The 23,316-nt window shown below is 37.9% G+C and overlaps 1 long non-coding RNA gene across 6 annotated transcripts; it reads right to left on the reverse strand.

Moving 5' to 3' along the window:
• Positions 1-7,331: 7,331 nt before the first annotated feature.
• LOC113293258 lies at positions 7,332-9,734 on the reverse strand. Of its 6 annotated transcripts, XR_003332161.1 has the most exons (7): positions 9,514-9,734; positions 9,360-9,403; positions 9,013-9,172; positions 8,819-8,931; positions 8,652-8,726; positions 8,138-8,395; positions 7,332-7,543 (listed from the first exon to the last, which is right to left on the reverse strand). It is a non-coding gene; the product is annotated as an uncharacterized LOC113293258 (long non-coding RNA). The 6 variants fall into 6 exon arrangements; XR_003332159.1 differs by having other exon boundaries at positions 9,013-9,403; XR_003332163.1 differs by having other exon boundaries at positions 9,013-9,262; positions 9,360-9,734.
• Between the last annotated feature and the right edge of the window lie 13,582 nt (positions 9,735-23,316).

Consider the following 23,316-nt stretch of genomic DNA (forward strand, 5'->3'; position numbering starts at 1 on the left):
CCATGAACTACCGATTTGAGAAATAACTAGCTTAGGTACGTGTACGGGTATGCGTACCTTAGCTACCAGTTTTTGAGTTGGTTTTAGTTTCCAAACTAAGCAGACTTTTTCGGGTGAAAAGTTCCGCCAGTACGCGTACGGGTACGCTTACCTAAGGTAACTGGTTTTTGAGTTCGTAAACTTCAAACTCGGCAGAATTTCACAGACGTGAATTTCTACTAGTACGCGTACCCAACCTGTATCCTTCACCAATACCGCATGCACACATATGCACGCACTTGGTTTCCGGCCCACGGATTTATATGTGCGAACACACTATATGCTTACATCCATAGGTGGTTACATATTCTCAACTCTACATTTCAATCATTGAAACATTCTTCTATAATGTTATAACAGTCGTTAGACATAAAGAATCGACTATCGTCATCAAAGCTATTTTCAAGATTGAAACGTCATCATGACTTTCGTCACGAGTAAAGATGAATATGGTCAAAGCAAAAGCTTACCATCACGTATTTCGAGAAAAAGATAGGCGAGTAAACTCGGCTCGAAATAACAAATGTGTATGAAAACTATCATACTTATACGACTTTTGTCTCAAGAGTAGGAGATAGAGTAGATATACTTTTGAGTGACAAGATGAGTTCAAGTCTCCACATACCTTTTGGTCGGATGAAGTTCCACTGGTTCCTTGAGTAGTTCTTCGTCTTTGCAAGATAACCGCCATAGAGTCTGGAGCTCAACTATTCCTAACTATCCTACACCGAGACTTAGTCATAAGTATACTAGAAATCAAGACATATAGTTTTGATCACTAATATTGACAAACATGCTTGAGATAGCAACGCATGCGAGTTCGACCGAGTAATGCTCTAACAGTAACCGATCCTGGTAATTGATGTAACCGGTCCTGGTAACTTGTGTGACCGATCACAAGTGTTCCATACTAAGGTATAACCGATCCTAGTGATTGATAAAACCGATTGAACTCATGAATATGATTTGATATTTTATCAATCACATAGTTATCTTGGAATACAGATGAACCAATTCTAAACTTGTTTGAAAATGTGGTGTAATCAATTCCAAGATTGTAAATATGAAAGAGGATTTAAAAAGAAAAGATGTCAACATACTTTGAATACGATCAATAACTCTTATATTTTATTGTTCAAAGACATTCCTTAATTACTCAAGGAGATCCCGGTCCGAAATAAATTAAGAATCTTTTAATTAAGGTTGTTAGTTTTATATACTTTAATTACCGACAATTAAATGTACATCTCTAGAGAATAAAAATTAGTAATGTGCATTTACTAATCGGAGATTTTCTACTGAGAGATTTCGGAAAAATTGGACAAAGCATTTCCTGGAATTATGAAAACCGAATGGGCATTTATTGCATATCTTGAGAATACTTTCGGTTTTGGAAATTCCTTGGTGTCCAAACATCCTTGGTCTATAAATACCTAAGTTTGCATTTCTATCAAACTATCCTAATAGCTAGGCAAACTTCATCTTTTTGTTGTTTCTGGTGGAGCCGTCTATTCAGAGAGGAAAGCACCATAATTAGGCGAAATCTCTTACGGCCGCTCGTTTAAAGACTTATGTTGGATCAAGAAGCTCTACGAGTACCGTTGGTGGGAAACTAGATAATTGTTCGATTGATTAACGGTTGTTGAACTTTGATTGCACCTAGTTTGTTTATTCTTGAGAATATTCTCTTCTAATATAAGATTCACTCAAACTAGATCGAAGTGTCGACGAGATATTTAGAATTGTTTGTAGATATAAAGATATCTTGTGATAATCTATTGTTAACAGACTCCGTTATGTGCATGATTGATCACAAGAGATTCAAGTGGTGTTGTGGAGGTTTAATTGAATATTAAAGAAGATTTGAAGACGAAGAATATTTCTTATTGGTTTCTCATATCTTTGTGTTGCACAAACCTTGATCGGCTGGGATCCAACTAGAATCGGATTTATTCGATTGATTAGTTGCGTGAGATCGATAACACCTAATAGTTCCCTTGTGATCTATTTTAATTGTTACAAATCCGAATCTTATTACTTAGGTGATTGAGATTGGATTGATCTAACCAGGCAAAGGAGTTTATTAGTTTAAATGGAAGAGCCATTGCATATGACTTGAGATATCTTTATCTTAAAGAATCAATAAAGTTGTTACCAAACAGATTTGTTGTTCCTTTACTGTTTGAAATACAATCCAAAGGAATTGTTCAAGAGCGTGCACTCATTGAAAGTCGGAAGCGCGGGGATACTGAAGAAACTAAGTGAACTAGGGTTAGTTGCTTGGTCTAAACTATACAAAGTTGGTTTAGATTTTGTATAGCGGCTTAATTCTGAGAGTATTCAATTCTGGACTAGGTCCCGGGATTTTTCTGCATTTGCTGTTTCCCCGTTAACAAAATCTTGTTGTGTCATTTACTTTTCTTTTCCGCAATTATAATTGTTGTTATTATAATTTAAAGTAAATTACACAAACGTTAACTCCGCTTTACTTGATAGTGATCCTATAGAGTTTGGTTAAGTCCAAACCTATTATCAAGTAATCATACTTTGATTGTTTTATTGTCTCGATCTCGTATCCATAGACGATCACACAAAGTGTGAATGCCGATTTGTCGTATTGTCTCGAATTTTTTCATAGACAATCACTTTCGGTAAGAGGACTTATAGGTGGATAAATTAAAGATTGTGGTGTATTTGGGTACCCTCGTCTTTTCAACACAACTATGAAGGAAAATCAAAAATTCATGCCCTAAGGAGAAAGATTTACTCTTTAAAAGGAAGAAGAAGAATATGAAGAAGCCTAGAGAGTATATCTCATATGTTCTCATAGGTTAATCTCTTAACTCTTTCTGTTCGTCACTGACTAATAGGAGAGCAAGCTATTTTGAGAATTGCAATTTTGATCTTCCCAATATTACATTTTTTTGAATATATCGCATGTTCTCCATAAGATGGTCTTAGTTATCACCTTTTCTCCTTAAATGCGTAACTGTATGGGAAACATTCCAATTCGTGTGTGATAGACGAGGCTTTTTCTTAACCACCATTTTTCAGATGAGAATTGAGTTTCAATATGGATCTCAGAATAAGGTTGAGAACTTCAATATCTACGTCCATACATGGAAAGAGAATATATAATTTTTATGTTGAGTCATATCGCATAAATTGTCCTCTTTGTTTGTTACTGGACTAGAAAATTGATTTTGTCGATGACTTTTTTTCTGACGAAAGCAATGTATCTTAGTTCCCTTAACATTAAGATCATTGTTTTTAACTTCTTTGTTCGTAACTGACGAGAAGAGAGAAAAATATTGTGATACAAATCTACTTTATTCATAACTGGAAAGTAAATTTGTTGATGTTCAAGAAGATCATTCTCTTGTGATTAGATAAAGGTAGCTCATGTTGTTTTTCAGAATGACATCAACTGGGGAAGAATTCAATTTGAAATTGTACTTGATTGTCATATCTTTGTGGGGAGTGTGGTTGCGGAATTGTAAGAGATGCTTGTACCTATATATCTCCTTGATGAAGACGCTATGTTTACTTGGTGAAATTGTCTAAATAAAAGTTGGTATCTTATCTCTAGTCTTGATAACTCTTTTGTTTAATTCTTTATGATCCCTTGGTTTTCTCCTTTACCAATTTTGTTGATAAAAGATGGGAGAATTATTTAGTAGTACTCTACTATAACATATGGCTTGTCGTAATCTATAGGTCTTACCTATTTTGCAACAGAAGTAGTGATTAAAGGAGAGAACATATCGCCGTTGTATTTCTTCAAAGTTGTGGTGCAATTGAACTTTGAGGAAGGTAACAATTATATGTTTTGAATAACAACCATTGAGTTGATTGATTTTATCATTATGAAAACCTCTAATCCAGTATTCTCGTAACTTGTTATCTTTAGGATCTTCAACAACAAAGGTACTGAAATGATGACATGCGAAACCATAGAAGAACTTCAAAAACGAAGAATTCAAGATGATGTTGAAGAACCAAAGAAATCAAGTTTGATGGATTTTGAGATGAAAATTTGATTTATCTTGAATGCATATGTATTGAAATTTTTTCACTAAAATTGACAAAGGGGGAGATTGTTAGAGCACTGCTCGGTCGAACTCGCAAGTTTTGGTATCTCAAGCTTTTTGTCACTGTTAGATGCACAAAGCTATATCTTGATTCCTAGTATACTAAAGTCAAGTCTCATACTAGGTTTATAGTATGGTAGTTGAGTATCAAACATCATTGTTATTCGTGGGCAAGAACGATCCACTAGTTTTTGGGTAGAAGTGGTGGAGGAGGCAAGTACTCGATGAAGCAAATCTCTTAAACTTTTGAACAAATATACTGTACGAGAATACTTTGAGTTCGAGACGCTAATCTGTAAGAATTTTTCCTAAACCAAGACATTGGTCGTTCCATATTCAATTCGGTCACAAGTGGAGGAGAAAGGTCTGTCTGTAGGGAGGGAAGCTGAGAATGTGTGTCGATCAATGGAGATTGATCGATTGTGAGTGATGTGTTGAATTTATTTGAAGATGATTTTTATGTGTAGAATGAGATAAAACTTGTGTGTGATGAGAGGAATTCAGTTCTTTCTAAGTTGTGTTAAGTTATTCATATCGTATATTAAGGAACCTATATATTGCAACACATCGATCTCCTATAAGTGGTGATGGTTGACGTAAGTGGAAGAATGGGGAAGTGGGAAATCATGTGTGAACTAGTTTCACTCTGCGTGGGAGACTTGGTTGTTTGACTATCTACTATCCCATTAACTCTTTTAACTACCAGCACGACTTACTCACATGTATCATCATGGATGCACTGCACATCGCACGTACTGTAGGCCGCCAGACCAAAACCCTAGTGAATAACCCCCCATGTGACATGAATTGATATCTCATGTGAAAGTCTTCCTTGCAGACGTATTTTATGTGGTCAACCGTTGACCTAGTTAGGCTATGAGTCTTAACCGATGAATTGAACATAATTCGTAATTCAAGGTTATAATGGATGAAGCATGAAGTGTTTGCTAGAACAAAAACATGCTTTGTGGACCATAGACGTTGAGTCTGATGGGTCACTAATAGTTGTGACATATCATTGTGCCAGTTAAAGCAGCAATTATAGTCGTATGATTTGGATTGACGAGCATAAGTGTAATGAGATTGCTGGATCGATCATAAACTATTATGTTGATGCGTCAATGATTTGACAAGAGGATGATCATTGTTGAATGATCATGGAAGGTTCATCTAGATCCACATGTCATGAGTAAGTCGAATGTCGCGGAGAGGTTATAATATTAAAATAATGGTCGACTGACGAACTAGGTTGTTGGACCAACTGAGTGTTGGTTGATGGACTAATGAAATACTAATAGCTGGATCAGTATTCATATTGCTTATCAAATATTAATAGTTAAATCAATATTGCTTTACAGAGCAATTGATAATTGGATCAATAAAATATTATTTAAATATTAATTTAAATATTAATAGAAAATTATTAGCTGGGCCGAATATTAAATTATTAATTAAAATGTTGATTGATGGATCAACATAAAATCATTGGTGTTTGGACCAGTTCAGAATTATGCTCTGCGAAGCATTAAGTTCAAAACCCTAATTTGATCAATGGATGATCTACCAATGATTGAATGAGGATGTCCACGGATGAGAGGACCGACCATGGTGGTGATGGACCAACCATGTGGTTCCCAGGTTCTCAGTTGATCATTCACCAAGGTCAGTTGCAGAGCATTTGGTGAATAGATGATTAGTTGATGTTTAATTAAAATAGTGTTTTACTGAGCATCAGGTAGTAAAACCTAATTATGGAAGCAAGAGACACTAACCAAGAGGTGTAGAAAACTGGACCTTGGTGGTAATGGGATCATCTGATGGTGCATGGATCAAATTCCAAGTTGTTGGAGGGAGTTTGAACTAAATATGGACTTTAGAGATTAATTAGGTCATTAATCAATGATGAAGGTGGGACCGTATTTTTCAATCCAAGGGGCCGACCATGGTGGCATGATCGTGTTACCATGTCGTTTGCGAAAAATTCCTGAGAATTTTGGTATTTTATGATGGTCTACCGAGCATTATTTGATCATTTTATGAAGAATCTGAGTTTGACTGAAACTCTTAATTTTGCTTGAAAGACCAATTGTTAAAAATATTAATATAATATTGTTTTAATATTTCTTATGGTGGAAAGTCATAATTGTTGCATGACCACTTGTTTTGCAAACCATACAGCCCGTGGAGCAATATTTGCCAAGATATGGAAATCAGGAGTTTTGATGAAAAGAGGAAGTCCTTTAAAGAGAAATATTAGCGTACATATGCTATAAAGCCGGAGATGCGGTAAGGAAAGAAGTTTTTTTAGGTTTCTTGACAGATAATGGAAACAGTCTCTGGCCTGCTGACATCCTGGTCTACAATTGGGACGATGGGAAAGACGTTTGTATGGACATTACCGGTGTTTCACCCTTCACAAGTGCTAGAACTCGCAGCTCTATGCCTGGGCATTCCATCTCGACCGCAGTCACATCCAAGCGCCATAAATACCTAGACAAGTGTTTATCACATGGCTACGGCTTTAGTGTTTTGGCCTTCTTAACGCTGGGAGAACTCGTGGGAGAGACTGTTTCTTTCATGAATAGATTGAGAAATTGTCTAGTCAGCCAGGATGCAAATCATAGTATATGTGGATCTCTCTTTCATAGACTAGGCATTATCATTCAAAAAGGGGTTGCGGTCCAGCTAGTGGCTCGGCTTCCTGCCACCTATAGGTGGCGAAAAACGAGTTGCTGGTTTTAAGGAACTGAGAGACGACCGTGCGGAGGAAACTCCTTGAACCGAGCAAACTGTCACTACACCATTTTTCAAGGATTAGCAACGGACTGAGACTGTTCGCAACGTCAGGAAAACTGTTGCAAACACCATGTTGCATTATTTCGAACGGAAAAAGCTCCACTGCCGGTCAGCAACGGATATTCGCAACGGCGGATGCCGTTGCTAAATCATTTAATCGCAACAACTGACTGCCGTGCAAAATTTTTTAGCAACAGAAAAAAAGGCTCAGAATGAAGCCATGGCTAAAAATGAAGCCACGGCTCCATTCTAAGCCAGGCTCCCCAATTGCAGTCTTAAATTGCACAGATTGAAATTATAGACTCCATATTAACAATAAAGTACAAAGACAACACAAAAATCATATGACACAACTAGAATTGTCATTTGAATATATCTATTAACTCAATAATTACACAAGGGGAATCTTAGAAATTGTTTTGAAGGAAAAGGAACTCTAACATTGTTGGATGTCTCTTAAGAGAAAATAAATAAATTTGTAATACAAATGCATGAAGTACCTGCTCATCCAAAGCAGTTGGCTCATTGATTAGAGCACCTGTAAAACGAGAACATTCAGTGCACGAGAGAAGGCAAGTCCGGTAACTCGTTTGGGGTGGCCTTTAATGTTATTTGACCTGCAATAAAAAAATATAACAATCCCAAAAAGGACCATACATCAGTTGCTTCCGTAACCAACAATGAAACAATCAGCTGGAACTTCAATCTCAACATAACAAAAAGGGCATGGGAAAAAAGACTATGCATAGGAACTTGAATTATGCTAACATCTCAACATAACAAAAAGTGCATGTGGATGTGGACAGCTAATGTGGTCCAATTTCAAGTGGCAAGTGGTTTACCTAGATGTAAACACGAGCAAAATCACTGAATGCAGACTGCATCAAACAAATCAACAACGAAAATCACTGAATGATTCATTTAAATGGGATTTTCCGTATATAATAATCTAAACAATAAATAAATTTCCAAACAGTGTGACCCAACGGAACTAAGATGTGGGGAGAGGAAAAGATAAAAGTCTTGTATGCATAGGTAGCATGCAACAGCGACATAACAAACAAATTAGAGATGTTGACAAAAGATTTTATTCTTGAATTCCTTAAACAAAAGAATTTAACTTTATGTTTGCAATAACACATATGTGCGTGTACAATTGAAAACAACTGAAAATGAAGAAATGAAGTGCACGTGGACAGAAATAGACTTACTCTTGGGGTAGGTGTAGTTTGAGGAAGTTCTACAGCTGGCCTGGAACTAGACGGGGATGCCTACAAAGATCAGACTAGCAACAATAACAGTAAGCCATACTGTTATCAAAACCACAGGGAATAAAAATTGGAAGCATCTTTGAATATGCATCAGAAACTGTTGAAGTATCAACATTGTTCGCTGAACTGGAGCCTGAAGAAACTGCAAGCCATACTGTTGGGTTCTTTGACGCTCTTCTCATTTGCAAACTCACGGGCCTACAGATGATGAAAATTATCAAAACCATTGGGTATTCATGAAAGAGAATTCCAGAAAAGTTATATATGTCCTGTATTTTTTTTTATTATGTTGCAAAGCATCCTATCTAGGGGAACAAACATCTGCGAAGCTCAATCTAAACTTGCATCTGTACATATGAAAAAGTGTTTCTGACTTCACGGACGCATTAAATACCAGTGACCCATTCTCCTAGTGGCTAGTGCTAATTGATATAAATATGTAAAGCTTTTGTACCTTCTTTAACTAAACCCAAAAGAACTGGTAAGTGATCTTCAAGAGACTGCTGTAGATCAGACAACATTGAACCTCCTGCATAAATGACAATTCCATCTCTATTCATGTATCTGTTGATCCATCAAAAAAATTTTGTAAAAAGCAAAGGCTTGACAGACTCGACAAACCGTGTTGTGTAGCTGCTTTCCTCTTTGGTTTAACAGCCGTTTGTGCTTCTTGACTGGCCAGGACAACTACTCGAGTCCTAAGGCAAGTAACACTCACTATTATCATCACCACCCTACAAGTCAATAACCAGAGATCCGTCAACATGAACATTCCAATCAGATAATATCTATCAATATATATCCTAACAACCCACCATGGATATATCAAAAATTACCCTCCTTGGTGAAAAGAATCACTCTCAAATCACCACCGCCAATCAAAATTAATGACTTCCATCATCACCAAAACCTTCACAATTACAATAAACAGCTGCATAATTCCCATGTCCCGTCACTATAATTCATTCCAACTAACTGAACCAATTAACACAAACAAATCATTAAAGGGTTTCAATAAAAATTGTACCTGAAATTTGTTCGAATTTCCTTGTAAATTAATTTGACCTAATTATACTTGAGACAAGTTATTCACCAATGAAATCGACTTGAACAATTTCAAAATTAGTCCAATTAAAGGGGAAAAAAATGGCTAGTATTTCACCTGCTGGTATGAGTATTCTCGGTAGACTTAAGAAATTAACAAGACTGGATGATATAGACAAAGTAAAGGGGTTAGATTTAAGAAATTAACAATTGATTACCAAAACCCATGTTTTATTTTGATGATATTTACGAGAAAAGAAAAGAAAACTTACTTTTGATTGTTAAGAGATGAAATCCGAAATTCAAACACGAGATCTGAAGTTAACCTTTACAAAGAACCTTTAAATACATGAGATCTATATCCTTCTCCTTTTACACGAAAATTTCAGAGACAAATACACGAAAATTTCAGTCTGGAGATAGTGAAGAGAGAAATCTTGGGTATAACTTTAGAGTATGTTGTTGTTGTTTATGTTTTTTTTTTTTTTTTTTTTTTTTTCATGATGAAAAGAGATCTAGTCGCAGAAGAAGAAGAAGCAGTAGCAGCGGCAGAGACTGAGAGAGAGAAGACTAGACAGAAAGAGGTATATGTCATCTTAGAATCTAGGGTTTAAAGGAAAATATTTTTGAAGGGTGAAAATAAAAATTAGTTCAGCTGACTAATGTTTGACTTGGGCGTAGAAATATAGCATAGTGTTCCCGACCACACGCGTACCTCACATGCGTGAATACCCAGCAGTTGCTATTCGCAATCGAAGTATTAGGGTTGCAAAATTAGCAACGAAAAATCGCCGTTACGAAAATATCGCAACAGAAAATTAGCAACACAGCGCTACTCCCGTTGCTAATATGAGTTGCTAATTCCTTAAAATGGTGTAGTGTGTCTAACCTCACGCAGATTCACTGCAAGAAGGAGTGACTTGAATTCGAGAGATCAATCTTTAGGACTCCGGCCTAAACCAAGACAATGGCCGTTCCAGAGTCAATTCGCTCACAAGAGAGGATGGGTCGATCTATAGGAGGGAAGCTGAGAAATGTGTGAGATCAATATTGATCGAAGATTGTAGGTGTGTTGTGTATTCTGTGTGAAGAAATAAGATAAGTTCCGATTGATTGAATTTGCTCTGTTGAGAGTAAATGTTCAGACGATGAGTTCGTGTGCTTTTTGTTTTACGAAAATTGTATGTTCTTTCAATCATGATTCAGAGACTTATTTATATTGGTAGAATTGTAAAACACCTTGATTCCATGAAGTGTGACAGTTGCTGGAGTCAAAGAGTGGGGAAGTGGAAATCGTGTTAAAACCAGTTGCTCATCGTGCGGAGACTTGGTTGATTTTCCATCCACTACTTTGCTAACTCCTCCAAATTATTGCACGACTTGCTCACATTCTCATCGTGTGTATGAACACACGTGCCGTAGACCGCCAGACCAAAACCCTAGTTAATATCCCCCCAAGTAACACAATTGATATCTCGTGATTGTGGGTCTGCAAGGCAGACGTGTATTTAGTTAGTCAATTGCTGACTTCGTTTGAAGATGAGTCCTTGTATTGCTGAGTTGAACGTGATTTGCAAATGTTCTAAGACTCATGAATCGAACGTGTCAGTTGAGACAGAGGTATAATTCTCGAGTAAATGTTGATAGTTAAGGTGAGCAAATATTGCTCATTCGATGGACTGTTGAATATTGATAGTTGAACCAATATTCCTTAGTCTGAGCAAATATTGCTCATCTAAGCAAATGTTGCTCGTTTGATGAATTACTGGTAACAAGACCAAATAAAATATTAATATAAAATACTGGCAACTGAACCGAGTACTAAAATGTTGATCATGGGATCAACGTAAAATTATTAGTGTTTGAATCTGCTCAGATTATGTTTTGCAGAGCTTTGGATTCGAAACCCTAATTTTGATCAATTGCTGATCAATTGATGATTTATTTAAAATCAACCACGAAGCGAAGGACGGACCGACTACATGGGATGATGAGTCGACTATGTAATGCCCAGATGCTCTAGTGAGAAAAATACCAAAGTCTCTTGAAGACCAGTTGGTGAAAAGATGATCAAATGCTGGTTTAATCATTTACTGAAATAATGTTCGTTTGAACCTTAGGTGATAAAACCTAATAAATTATAAAGAGATAAAAGACCGACCAAGGGGTCCTGAAAACCGGCCCTAGTTGGTCACACGATCGACTGACGATCGTTTTATGAAATTCCAAAATTGTTTGGAAGCATTTGAACCTAATGTGAACAAATTAGGTCAAATGATGAAAGTATGTGGGACCGGCCTCTTGCAAGCCAAAGAGGCAACCTTGGTCGGCCAAGGTAATATGCTCGCGTTGCCAGAGTGTCCGTGTCTCAGTCTAAGATTTTTGATATTTTCTGATGTGCGTTTGAGCAACATTTTGAGAAAATATGAAGAAATCAAGGATTTTGCTGAAACTGAGGAAACGTCATAAGAGAAGGAAATAATAATAATAAATTAAGGAATCATGAAGTGTGGGATCGGCTATGGCCAAGGCATGGCCGGCCGGCCAAAGAGGCCAGTCCCATGGCACTTTTACTAATTTTATATTATTTTCATGATTTTAGGAAAATATCATGAAATCAAGGAGTTTGTTGAAACCAAGGAGTTTTGTTGAAATCAAGGAGTTTCCTTGAAGTGAAGTGGTTTCCATGAGATGAGGAAACAAATAATAATAATAATAATAAAATAAGGGCGTGTGCGACCAGCTTGGGCATGGTCGGCCGGCTAGGGCTCGGTCCCACGAGTTTCCCTAATTTTATCCTTTTTCCTTAATGTGAAGGAAATATCATGAAATCAAGGAATTTCATGGGATCAAGGAAATAATAATAAAAAATTATAAGGAATGCAAGGTGTGGGACCAGCGGCAACTAGGTCATGACCGACCGACTAGTAGGCTTGGTCCCGCACACCTTTCCTAATTAATTATTATTTCCTTGATGTGAAGGAAACACTATAAAACTGAGGAGTTTCTTTGAAACGAAGGAATTTTGTTCAAATGAGGGAATTTTCATGAGATCAAGGAAAATAATAAAGATATGATAAAATATAAAATTGGGCGTGGGACTGGCCACGGCACGATCGGCCGGCTGGTGGGCCCAGTCCCCCAACGCCTTGATTAATATTTTATTATTTATTATTTTCTTCCTATTTTTGCATAGGTTCATCGTTCCTTCGTGTTTTGGAATGCTCGTTCGTGTATTCAGGTGCTCGTTAGTGCATTATTGCTGAGTACACTTGCACCATTTTGGTCGGGGCTTACTCGATAGTGGCTCAGATGACCGTGTGTTAAATATTTATTACCAACCCATGGAATTCTACTGGGAAGAACCATGAATTGAAGTAACGAAATATTATGAAAAAACCTAGAATATTTTCCAGGGATTCAGTTAATGAATCTAATGATTTAGGAATAATTAATTGAGGGCTCTATACTAGTACGATCGTCTAGGAGCATTAATTATTCAGGAAACGAGTGATATAAGCTGGTTGAAGCGTCATATTTCTTTTATATAATAAGGGAAAACATTTTTACATCCTGAAGACGTTATTTCTCTATACTAGCAGGCAAGCTGTCTAGGAGTCGTCCAATCTTTTGATTTTATATAAAAGTAATTACTGAAATTGCTCAGTATCCATGAGATATGTCGTTGCCTCAGCTGAGAGACTACACATCTACATATACTATGAGAGACAATATTCTCAGTTAGAGATTCTTGTGGCATGAGCTTTCATGCTTCGATAAGAGACATGAGCCTCAATACTCATCTGATTGCTGGATCAGGAGCACATATAATTATGGTTTTACGATTTTATCCCTTGTCGAAAATCCTCCATCTACATTAAGTCCCCTGCTTAGTGAGGGACAGTCATGTTCCTCAGTCAGCACTGGATGGTGATTTTCCAGTTACGAACGAAACAAGTAATTGAACTTAGTCGTAAGATAAGATGTTACCGGTCTTTCGATTGCGCGAGCGAACCACGGCTTGAACGAAGATCCCAGTGGCATGATAGAACATCACCTAATGATCATAAATTGGTGTAGAACCGCTGACTTGATGGCGGGACCTTGGTCGGTTTAGGATTCACGGGCCGGGCCCAATAAGGAAATCCTTGTGAAATTAGGTTTTGGAAATAAAATTTGATATAAAAGGGAATTGATCCCCTTTTCCTTTTATTTCTTTTCCACGACCGACCACCACCTTCATCCCTTCAACTCCTTCACGTCAACAACAGGAGAAGGAATTTTCGCTGGAGCTCACCACCGTCCGGCCAACTTCCGGCCGGCACCGACCAGGTATGCGATTTTTTTTTGTTTGCTGTTTTCATGAGTTGTTCATGTTTTGTTGATGTCATATGAGTGTGATTTTTGTAGAAAAACCTTGTTTGAAAACGTATGTTCGTTCGATCGTTAGTTTAAAAAACTAGTAATAATCCCTGACTTAGGAGAGGTTTTTCATATGTAGACCTGTGTCTAGTGATAAAATTTTGTTTATGGTCCGCGAGTTATAACCCCAAAGGAGTCACTATCCATCCACAAAAAACCCGCCAAAACAAAAGTAACACAAAAACCCCATAAAATAAAATTTTGATGAAACCAAAAATTAGTTTCATCATAAAATTTTATGAAACCTCATAGAATTTGACGAAACCAATTTTTGATTTCATCATAAAATTTGATGAAACCAATTTTGAAATTTGGGGTTTTTGTATCAATTTTTTAAAATTTTGGGGGTTTTTGTATAATTTAGTTTAAGATGGAGTTTTAATGAATCCCAACATTTGAGTGGGGTTCCTGTACCACAAGTTTGGCCACCTTGGGTTTTTATGACTAGTTTTGTGTTGTTTATGAGCTTTCATGGAAACCAAAACTTTATCTTAAAAGTATGAATTTTCACAAAACCGAAATAAACCCTTGTTTCGAAGACGGACGATCGTACGAAGGAAAAGTTTTTTTTTTATATATATAAAACCTTGAGTATTCACGATTTTTTTTATGAAACTGTGACTTGTTCACGGATGTATTTTGTTATTATATATTGTTTTAGTTTTTGCTCACATTAAAATTACAAAACTATTTTTTACGTGAATTATTCACGTTTTATGTATATACATGAATATATATTTTATTTTTCTTTTTTGAAAAGAAAAATCTGAATTTTGAATAATGTTTAAAGGTAAACAATTATTTATGATGAAATATTTTTTAATTTTCATGATTCTATGGTGAATGTTCGTACAGTAGAAGTGTTCATGATTTTATGAAAACCTGAGTTTTGCTCGTATTTTGTAGATTTCGTAGAAACGAGCAAGTTTTGAAGTGTTAACTCTCGCATTACAATCACTACTATTAGTGGAGTTGTAAAAAGGTAAGAGTCAAGAATTACCATTTTTGCAGATACTAGTTGAGCATTTTGCCATTTGCATGATTCCATCATCTTGTCGAAGTTTGCATCTGGATGATATACTGAAGTAGAATGTTATGTGAATCTTACAGCTACTTCGCGAGGATGTCTGATTCCCAAGCTAATGATGCCTCCAGAGATGATACATGTATAGATAATGATGCCTCCATGGACGATACATGCATGGATGAGACTTCCATTGGCGAAGAGGAAGATGAAACACCTGGAATCAAGAATGTTCTGAATATAGAGGATGCGTTCTTTGTGGATCAAGGGTCTGAAAAGCGTCTCAGAACTCCAGCATTTCGTCTTCTGATAAATCCTAGAGAGGTTATACTTAGAAAAAATTGGTGACTCCTCAAGCAACCATTCGGTTCTGTCACGAATGAGGATATTTTTCTGCATCAATTATTGAATTCAAGCTTTATCGACGGCCTTTAGAGAAGTTTTATGGATGGGCGAGGTATATGCTGGGTTTTCATCGCGTTCGAGCCAAGTTGCATGATGCACAGATAATACGGGCTACCCAAGCTTCTAGAAACTTGTTCATTTTTCATGATACACGAGGTATTGTAGCTCTACTTGATCGTTGGTGTATTCCAACTCACTCCTTCATATGCAGATGGGGAGAGTTTTCCATTACTTTAGAAGATGTAGTTGCTTTGTTGCATCTTCCAATCACGGGCAACCTTCCTGAAGGTCTTTCTTCCTTAGAGGAAACTTCAATCTCTAACATCTTGACAGCTACAATGGAGGAGATCAATAAGGCATCCGACAACAAAGGTTGTTATGCTCATTGGTTAATACATTGGTGGCCAATAGATACTCCTCTGGAGTGGCCTGTTGATGGTACATTATCTATTGTTGCTTTCTTGTGTTTATGGCTGTCCAGAGATGTATTTGAAGATACTGGAAATTTGTTGAAGCCGTTCGTGATTCCTTTTGCAATTAAGATGGCTCAGGGTGAGCAACTCTCAATAGGTAGTCTGTTCTTGGGTTCTTTGTACTCTAACTTAGACTCCTTGATTATAGACTCCAGCATCTCGAATGGTTTTATGAAGATTGAATGCTATGCCAATGCAATGTTTCTTCAAGCTTTTATGTGGGAATGTTTCAAGAATTATGCACCCATTCCACGTACCATCTTGCAAGGATTGAATTGATGCTCGCCATGTTTTCTCTGAGAATACCAATGCCAGGATCATGCGCTGGTCCACAAAGCAACCTCGACTCAAGGCTCGCTTCATTGATGTGTTAGACCGTGAATCTGAATTCAACTTTCTCCCATGGGTGTCAGTTCCTTCTTGTATTTCTCAGTTGACAACTTTCAATGCTGAAGAGAGTATGACTTTGAAATCTGGTGCTGATTTGAGTGACGGCGAGAGGTCTTTTATGTTGAGTTGCACTACTGGTCACTTGATATCAATAATACATGGCGAATTCTTGGTGGAAGAATACAATATTGATAGAGCATCTCGGCAAATGGGTATGGATCAGTGTGTTCCGACTTTTCGAAGAAGGAAACCATCGGTTGAACAACTCATGACCCGTTTAGACCGCACACATGTGGAAGGAAGTGAATATTGATTCCCTAGGTTTGAGAGAATTACATATGTAACTACAGGTTACATAAACTTTTGGGATCAACAACTCGGGCGTTTACTCGATTTCGTGTCGGTTGATCAACCTTTGGTGAAGGAGCCTCCTTCTGCTGAGATGATTGCTACTCGACCAAGACTGAAGCATTTCCCTGATGGTGATAAACGGAAAACATCTCCAAGATGTTCACAAGTAAGTATTCTTTGTGTAATTTTCATAAAATTATGATAATTGTGTTTTGATTATGGCATCAAAATTTTCCAAAGGACAGTCGTAACGTAAGACCTCGAATCGATGTAGACCTCTCAGAAACTGAAGCAACTATTCATGGTGGAGAAGGCAGAATAAGAATTATAAGATGTTACCTAACACCATAAAGTACCCAGTGATTTCTTTGGTGAGTTGTCGATATTTCTTTCACCATGACTTCTTCTCATCCTTGTAATTAGGATCGCAAAACCAATGTTTGTTACTTTGTTACAGAATTTTACTCCATCAAGTATTGACGGTCTTCAGTTCTCTGCCGCTGGGTAAACAGTTTCTGGCTTGAGTGAAAAAGAGGCCGTAAGTATTTCTTCGTATATCCAATTATGATGCTTCGTAGACAAAATTATAATTGTTGAGAGTATGTCCAGGAGGATGTCGCCATAGAGGTGGAGATTACTGGTGATGTTCGTTCGTCCTCGGAAAATGGCGATAAAGAAAACTCTCAGAGCTCAAAACCGAATGAAAGTGACGGTGCTCTTGGTGTTGATGCGGGTGATTCAGGTTCTTCGAACGCTTCAGAGACCACCCAAGTAAGTATTTCACTTACATTTAATCCACAGGAGCATAAAATTTCTGATTTATGAATAGGTGAATGAGAATTCATGTGAATATACGAAAAGTTTTGCCGAAATACGTCACCAGAAATTTCAGATCTCGCCCTTTAGCAAAAATGCTGTAGAATCTTCATACGATGTCGGATTTTCGCAATCTACCCATGTATCCTGATTCCCAGGAAATTTCCAAGCTTTACCAAAGAATATTTAAGAGTTTTGAGCATTTTAGGAGGTGAAATCAGCGAAATAGTAAACTTCCAGGAGACTTCCAGAAAATTTTCAGATGTCATGTAGTCCGATGTTTTGACCACATCGTTTTGCTAGTTCATCCGATTGTTATGAAATTTTGACAGGTTGTAGATAAGACCCATACGAAGAGAATGGTATATAACTCAGACTTATATTCTTCACCAATTGCTCCCAGTTCGTCGTTTTGTACAGGGCAGTGTAAAATCTTCTCAGACGAGCTTGTTGTAAAACGTGTTTTTGTGACTTTCACGTTATTTGCTGATGTATAGCATGTAAAATGAATAACTTAAGTATCATTAGTTCACTTTCATGCCAAACTTTATGCTTTCCTTTGGTTTTATGCTTGGATGATCATAATCTCATGTAATCTTCGTATCAGGTGTCAAATACCGAAGTTGAGAATGAAGGAGTTAATAATGATAACTCGAGCAACCCTGGGGTTATTGATGGAGATACAACCATCTATGCACTTCAAGTCCATGAGAGGGTTATATTAAGACTTTAATAGTTATTTCTTCAGTGGCGGAAGAAGCTGAACCGCGAGTAGAGGAAACTGAAGAAATTGTTGCCATGACCGTGGAAGTTGCTCCAGTAATCGAGAATCGTATAGTAGTGCATGAATACTCGAGTGAAGGGATTTATTTTGACCCGCCATTTGATGCATCACTCCCATATCACGAACTGGTTGGTGGATTCAGCGTTCCCATTAGATATGCCGACTTGTACGAGAAGATATGGAAAACATTTGGTCACATCATCGTTACCAGAGATCCCAAGTGTGGTTATTCTTTAAAAATGCAATTAAGTGTTATCTTGCGTGTTGTAAGTCACATACGCGCTAGGGACAGAAATACTGTCACTCCAGATGTACTCTTTGACTGGGAGTTCAACTTGGAGAATTCTGAAAGACTTGGCTTCAACGTGAAGTGGCTTCGTAAGAAGATAAATGCTATCAAGGACTCATGTGAGAAGAACATACCCTTTGCAAATGATGCTGTGATGGAGAAGGAAGACAATATTTCTAGGATGACTGAAGAGCTGAACATGGAGAAGGCGGCTTTACAAGTCTTGAAGGATGCATAAAAGCAAAAGTCTTTCTTTGCTGATTTTCTTTGATTTCTTTTTATAATCTCTTGAACTTCTGAGAGATGTGAGGTTTTATTTCTGGTTTTGATTAGTTTTGGATAAGTAGATGATTGAGGATTTTCTGGGTTTGATAGAGATTCTCTTTAAGTAAACTGAATTTTGATAAATTGTTGAATTTAAATTACTGAATGCAAGTATTTCTAACATTTTTGATGAATTGAAATAAAATGAAAGAAAATTCTAAACGCCAAATATTTGGGGTGTTCGTGCCTTGAACGTCCAATACCTCGAATATCCAAAACCTTAAACATCAAAGGCCTTGATCCAATTATCGTGTATTACGGCCACAGTCTCCTTGTTGTCCATGTTGATTAATTTGTAGTATCCACCAGTAACAGACTTAGAGATCATAAAAGGTCCTTCCCAGTTGGAGTTCTTTGCAGAATGAAAGTTACGCTTAGTTGCTTTGAGAACTAAATCTCCTTCCTGGAATTTGTTAGAATTGATCATCCGTGCCCTGAATATCTTCTGTTGGTTTGGAATTCTTCGTGCAGTGGAATCCATGTTGTTGAAGTCTTCCAACCTTGCGGCACATGTGGACATTCGTGCAAAGCAGAATATTTGGTATACTGTTTGTCGAATTCAGCTATTAATCTCAGCAATGACTGTATTAGTGAGGTGTTCGATTCGGAGAGGTTCTTCATCCAACCACTTAGTGAAATATTGGTGAGGTGAGGTTATCCACTCATAGCATTTTGCAATAGCTGAGTTGTTGGTGGAGTGAAGCCCTCGGACCAAATAAGCATATTTGAAAACTAACGATATGGACACATGAGGAGGAATAATACTTGTCTGAGTACGAAATCTTTTGATGAAAGCATTTGCATTTTCTTCAGGATTTTGTGTTAGCCCTGTCAGGTCTTTGACCTCCTCCAGATACTCGAACGGTGAAGTATCTTCTTTTTCTTCTTCTGAATCAGAAGTTTCTTCAGCGGAGAAGTGTGCAATCGAAGGTGTTGGTGTTAACTTTCCAGCATGAATCCACGTATGCCCTAAGATCATATCACATCCTGGATCTTCTTGGATTATGTAAAACTTTGTTTTTGTCCAGGATGACTTTTATGTTCACCTTGAGAGTAATGTGGCCATAAGCCTCTCTGGGCATTCCTTCATGATCCATAATTGATGTTGGAGCATGAATGGCTTCTTGTTGTGTGATACCGGCGGCTCTGAGAGTTTTTAGAGGGATAACATTGACAGCAGTTCCGATATCAATAAATGCTCGTTTGAATTTGTTTCCCTTACGATGGACTGTGGTAAGAAGTCCCAGTCGTACATTTCTTTGTTTGTTGCTGCTGAAGGCTCATGTGGCGTCTCCTGGATCGATAAACGCTTTCTGACACAATGTGGTTTAATGCAGCAAACATTCTCCTCTTTGAGCTTTTGGTAAATACAACAATTTGCAAACATGCTCAATTAAGGATTGAACTGCTTCCTTGACAGGTGGTTCAGAAAGAGTAAAGGCTCTGACTGGGAGAGGATCTCTATGTACTCCTTCAGTCCCCAAGTTAAGCTCTCCTGATTCGATCTTTTCATTAAATATGCGTTTTAAGTTTCTGCAATCACTTTTGGGATGGTTGACGAACCTATGAAAGCGACAGTAACGAGGATTTTCCATGGCTTCTTCAGTTGGTTCTTTATTGACATACGACAACTTGATTGCGCCGTCTTGAACCCAAACATCTAGCAGTTCAATAACTTCTTCAATGGAAAAGGAGAAGTCAGGTGCCTATGGATCAACTTCTGTGTGTTGAGCAGGAACTTGCGTATTATCCTTCCTTTGCGCCTTTGAAGGAGTTGAGGAAGTATGCTTGCGTTGTGGCTCGGCTTTTCGTTTGCCCCCTTATGCCACAGCGTTTGTGGAAGATTGGAGGTTGTACTGTTTTTTGATCAAACGTCTGCTACCTCGAGTCTCTCGTGGTTCTTCAGTTTTTGTAGTTTTAGCCCTCTCAAGTAAAGCAGGTGCAGTAGTTGCCGATCTCTTAGACGTTTCATGAAGTTCGGAGAAAGTCTGGAACCTGAGATTTTCCAGTAAATCCCTATAGACTGGAATCATTCCTTTGATGCACAAGTCCACAAGTTTTTGTTCTGTGACATTTGGATCATGGCAGTCCAAAGATTGAACTCTGAATCTCTTCACATAATGGTTAGGATGTTCGTTGCTTCTTTGAAACATCCTTCCGAGATCAGAGAGGGTGATTTGCTCTGAAATGAAGAAATAATTTCTGTATAAAGCATTAACCATTTATCCCCAACTCTTGATACTTCCTGGTGCGATGTTGTTGTACCAGGTATATGCTCTGCCTTTCAGAGACTTTGAAAATTCCTTTAGTCGGACTGTATGCTTGTGCTCATGTTCACCCAATGCTTCTAAGAATCGAGAGACATGTTCTCGAGCGTTGCCCGTTCCATCACAAAGGGTGAATGTTGGAGAGGTGTAACCTTTTGGTAGAGGAATCCTTTGCGTATCAGCAGGGTATGGAGGCTGGTGACGGTGGACAAAATACGTCTTGTCTTTTCCACGATCCTCCAAAAGGCGTTCCAGGGGCGTTCCAGGTCTTCACGAGTGATAAAACTGGATGGTTCTTTCGCTGGTGGATTGTCTGCATCCTTAGGGATTTCTTCATCATCTACCACATGGATCGGAATGACCTCGGGATCAACGTATGAAAACGTTTCTTTAGCTTTACCTTTCTCCTGAGTTCTCTGAAATCTTGTTTGTAAGAGTCTTGAGATAATTGCATAGTTCCTTCTGAGTAGCAGCCATGTCAGTCTGATTTTTGGAAAGAGTCTCTTGTACCTTCATAAGATCACCAATGGTTGGTGGATTTTCTATGATTTTTTTAGGAGACCGACCAAAGAGTGAGTTTTTGATGGCACCAGTGCCGTCACTTGCAGGGGTGATCACCGGAGCATTTGGAGGAGTAGTGGTGGTAGACTGCGCCGGAGGAGTAGTAGTGGCAGGTTGCGCCGGAGAAGTGGTGTTGAAAGTACCACTAGAGCTTGCAATATTGGGGTCGGGTGTTGAACCCGGATTGGTAACTGAACCAGACCTAAGATCGACCATTTTTATCAGAATTGAGATTGCAACCGAGAGAATAATCTCCCACTGTGGTCGCCAATTTGTAGATGGGGAAAAACGAGTTGCTGGATTTTAAGGAATTGAGAGACGACCGTGCGGAGGAAACTCCTTGAACAGAGCGAACTGTCTAACCTCACACAGATGCACTACAAGAGGGAGTGTTTTGAATTCGAGAGATCAATCTGTAGGTCTCCGGCCTAAACCAAGACAATGGCCGTTCCAGAGTCAATTCGGTCACAAGAGAGGATGGTTCGATCTGTAGGAGGGAAGCTGAGAAATGTGTGAGATCAATGGTGATCGAAGATTGTAGGTGTGTTGTGTATTCTACGTTAAGAAATAAGATAAGTTATGATTGACTGAATTTGCTCTATTGAGAGTAAATGTTCAGACGATAAGTTCGTGTGCTTTTTGTTTTACGAAAATTGTATGTTCTTTCAATCATGATTCAGAGACTTATTTATATTGCTAGAATTGTAAAACATCTTGATCCCATGAAGTGTGACAGTTGCTGGAGTCAAAGAGTGGGGAAGTGGAAATCGTGTTAAAACCAGTTGCCCATCGTACGAAGACTTGGTTGATTTTCCATCCACTACTTTGGTAACTCCTCCAACTAATTGCACGACTTGCTCACATTCTCATCGTGTGTATGAACACACGTGTCGTAGACCGCCAGACCAAAACTCTAGTTAATATCTCCCCAAGTAACACGATTGATATCTCGTGATTTTGGGTCTGCAAGGCAGACGTGTATTTAGTTAGTCAGTTGCTGACTTCGTGGGACGATGAGTCATTCTATTGCTGAGTCGAACGTGATTTGCAAATGTTCTAAGACTCATGAATCGAACGTGTCAGTTGAGACAAAGGTATAATTCTCGAGTAAATATTAATAGTTAAGGTGAGCAAATATTTCTCATTCAATGGATTGTTGAATATTGATAGTTGAACCAATATTCCTTAATCTGAGAAAATATTGCTCGTTTGATGAATTATTGGTAACAGGACCAAATAAAATATTAATTTAAAATTCTAGAAACTGAACCAAGTATTAAAATGTTGATCACGGGATCAACGTAAAATTATTAGTGTTTGAATCTGCTTAGAATTATGTTTTGCAGAGCTTTGGATTCGAAACCCTAATTTTGATCAATTGATGATTTATTGAAAATCAACCACGGAGTGAAGGAGGGACCGACTATATGGGATGATGAGTCGATCATGTAACGCCCATATGCTCTAGTGAGCAAAATACCAAAGTCTCTTGAAGACCAGTTGGTGAAAAGATGATCAAATGCTGGTTTAATCATTTATTGAAATAATGTTCCTCTGAACCGTAGGTGATAAAACCTAATAAATTATGAAGAGATGAAGGACCGACCAAGGGGTCATGAAAACCGGCCCTGGTTGGTCACGGGATCGACTGGCCATCGTTTTATAAAATTCCAAAATTGTTTGGAAGCATTTGAACCTAATGTGAACAAATTAGGTCAAATGATGAAAGTATGTGGGACCGGACTCTTGCAAACCAAAGATCCAACCTTGGTCGGTCAAGGTAATATGCTCGCATCGCCAAAGTATCCGTGTCTCAGTCCTGAGAATTTTGATATTTTCTGATGTGCGTTTGAGCAACATTTTGAGAAAATATGAAGAAATCAAGGATTTTACTGAAACTGAGGAAACTTCATAAGAGAAGGAAATAATAATAATAAATTAAGGAATCATGAAGTGTGGGACCGGCATG

The sequence above is a fragment of the Papaver somniferum genome, chromosome 7 (assembly GCF_003573695.1).
Source record: "Papaver somniferum cultivar HN1 chromosome 7, ASM357369v1, whole genome shotgun sequence".
NCBI classification, from domain to species: Eukaryota; Viridiplantae; Streptophyta; class Magnoliopsida; order Ranunculales; family Papaveraceae; genus Papaver; species Papaver somniferum.